This window comes from Chiloscyllium plagiosum, unplaced genomic scaffold (assembly GCF_004010195.1).
Source record: "Chiloscyllium plagiosum isolate BGI_BamShark_2017 unplaced genomic scaffold, ASM401019v2 scaf_101598, whole genome shotgun sequence".
NCBI classification, from domain to species: Eukaryota; Metazoa; Chordata; class Chondrichthyes; order Orectolobiformes; family Hemiscylliidae; genus Chiloscyllium; species Chiloscyllium plagiosum.
Genome location: NW_025204341.1, coordinates 1 through 3346, shown reverse-complemented (window position 1 = coordinate 3346; position 3346 = coordinate 1).

Genomic DNA, 3346 nt, shown 5'->3' with positions numbered 1-3346 from the left:
GTCCCTGTCCCAGTCTATATTACTGAATTAGTGAATTAACTACTGTGTCCATGTCCCAGTCAGTATTACTGAGTCAGTGAATTAAATACTGTGTCTCTACCCCAGTCAGTATTACTGAGTCACTGAATTCAATACTGTGTCCCTGTCCCAGTCGGTCTTACTGAATTAGTGAATTAAAGACAGTTTCTCTGTCCAAGTTAGTATTACTGAGTCAGTGAATTAAATACTGTGCCTCTGTCCCAGTCAGTATTACTGAGTCAGTGAATTATAAACACTGTTCATGTTCCAGTCAGTATTACAGATTCAGTGAATTGAATACGATGTCCCTGTCCCAGTCTGTATTACTGAGTCAGTGTATTAAGTACTGTGTCCCTGTCCCAGTCAGTATTACTGAGTTAGTGAGTTAAATACTGTGTCCCTGTCCCAGTCAGTATTACTGAGTCAGTGTATTAAATATTGTGTCCCTGTCCCAGTCTGTATTACTGAATTAGTGAATTAAAGACAGTTTCTCTGTCCAAGTTAGTATTACTGAGTCAGTGAATTAAATACTGTGTCTCTGTCCCAGTCAGTATTACTGAGTCAGTGAATTATAAACTCTGTTCATGTTCCAGTCAGTATTACAGATTCAGTGAATTGAATACGATGTCCCTGTCCCCGTCTGTATTACTGACTTAGTGAATTAACTACTGTGTCCATGTCCCAGTCAGTATTACTGAGTCAGTGTATTAAGTACTGTGTCCCTGTCTAGTCAGTATTACTGAGTCAGTGAGTTAAATACTGTGTCCCTGTCCCAGTCAGTATTACTGAGGCAGTGTATTAACTACTGTGTCCCTGACCCAGTCAGTATTACTGAGTCAGTGGATTAAATACTGTGTCCATGTCCCAGTCAGTATTACTGAGTCAGTGTATTAAATAACGTGTCCCTGTCCCAGTCAGTACTACTGAGTAAGTTTATTAAACACTGTGTCCCTGTCCCAGTCAGTATTACTGAGTCATAAACACTGTGTCCCTGTCCCAGTCAGTATTACTGAGTCAGTGTATTAAATACTGTGCCTCTGTCAGTCAGTATTACTGAGTCAGTTTATTAAGTACTGTGTCCCTGTCCCAGTCAGTATTACTGAGTCAGTGAATTAAATAGTGTCCCTGTCCCAGTCAGTATTACTGAGTCAGTGAATGAAATACTGTGCCCCGTCCCAGTCAGTATTACTGAGTCAGTGAGTTAAATAAAGTGTCACTACCCCAGTCAGTATTACTGAGTAAGTGAAGTATAAACTGTGTCCCTGTCCCAGTCAGTGTTACTGAGTCAGTGAATTAAATGCTGTGTCCATGTCCAAGTCAGTATTACTCTGTCAATCAATTCAATACCATGTCCCTGTCCAAGTTAGTAATACTGTGTCAGTGAATTAAATACCGTGTCCCTGTCCCAGTCAGTATTACTGATTCAGTGGATTAAATACTGTGTCCCTGTTCCAGTCAGTATTACTGAGTCAGTGGATTAAACACTGTGTCCCTGTCCCAATCAGTACTACTGAGTTAGTGAATTAAATACTGTGTCCCTGTTCCAGTAAGTATTACTGAGTCAGTGAATTAAATACTGTGTCCCTCTCCCAGTCAGTATTACTGAGTCAGCATATTAAATACTGCGTCCCTGTCCCAGTCAGTATTACTGAGTCATTGAATTATAAACTCTGTCCATGTTCCAGTCAGTATTACAGATACAGTGAATTGAATACGATGTCCCTGTCCCAGTCTGTATTACTGAGTCAGTGAATTAAATACTGTGTCACTGTCTCAGTCAGTATTATTGAATTAGTGAATTAAATACAGTGTCTCTGTCCAAGTTAGTATTACTGAGTCAGTGAATTAAATACTGTGTCCCTGCCCCAGTCAGTATTACTGAGTCAGTGAATTAAATACTGTGTCTCTGCCCTCGTCAGTATTACTGAGTCAGTGAATTAAATACTGTGTCTCTGCCCCAGTCAGTATTACTGAGTCAGTGAATTAAATACCATGTCCCTGTCCCAGTCTTTATTGCTGAAGTAGTGAATTAAATACAGTGTCTCTGTCCAAGTTAGTATGATCGAGTCAGTGAATTAAATACTGTGTCCCTGTCCCAGTCAGTATTACTGAGTCAGTGAATTAAATATTGTGTCCCTGTCCCAGTCAGTATTACTGAGTCAGTGTAGTAACTACTGTGTCCTGTCCCAGTCAGTATTACTGAGTCAGTGAATTATAAACAGTGTGCATGTCCCCGTCAGTATTCCAGAGTCAGTGATTTAAATACTGTGTCCATGTCCAAGTCAGTCTTACTGTCAATCAATTCAATACCATGTCCCTGTACCTGTCAGTAATACTGTGTCAGTGAATTAAATACCGTGTCCCTGTCCCAGTCTGTATTACTGAGTCAGTGAATTAAATACTGTGTCGCTGTCCCAGTCAGTATTCCTGAGTTAGGGAGTTAAATACTGTGTCCCAGTCCCAGTCAATATTACTAAGTCAGTGAATTATAAACTGTGTGCATGACCCCGTCAGTATTACAGAGTCAGTGAAATAAATGCTGTGTACCTGTCCCAGTCAGTATTACTGAGTTAGTGAATTTTAAACAATGTGCATGTCCCCGTCAGTATTACAGAGTCAGTGATTTAAATACTGTGTCCCTGTCCAAGTCAGTATTAATGAGTGAGTGAATTAAATGCTGTGTCCATATTCCAGTCAGTATTCCTAAGTCAGTGAAGTATAATTTGTGTCCGTGTCCCGGTTTGTAGTACTGAGTCAGTGAATTAACTACTGTGCCCCTGCCCGAGTCATTATTACTGAGTCAGTGAATTAATTACTGTGCCCTGTCCCAGTCAGTATTACTGTGTCAGTGTATTAAATATGGTGCTCCTGTCCCAGTCAGTATTACTGAGTAAGTGAATTATAAACTGTGTGCATGTCCCAGTCAGTATTACTGAGTCAGTGACTTAAATGCTGAGTCCGTGTCCAAGTCAGTATTACTCTGTCAATCAATTCAATACCATGTCCCTGTCCCTGTTAGTATTACTGTGTCAGTGAATTATAAACTCTGTCCATGTTCCAGTCAGTATAACAGATTCAGCGAATTGAATACAATGTCCCTGTCCCAGTCTATATTACTGAGTTAGTGAATTAACTACTGTGTCAATGTCCCAGTCAGTATTAGTGAGTCAGTGAATTAAATACTGTGTCTCTACCCCAGTCAGTATTACTGGGTCACTGAATTCAATACTGTGTCCCTGTCCCAGTCAGTATTACTGAATTAGTGAATTAAAGACAGTTTCTCTGTCCAAGTTAGCATTACTGAGTCAGTGAATTAAATACTGTGCCT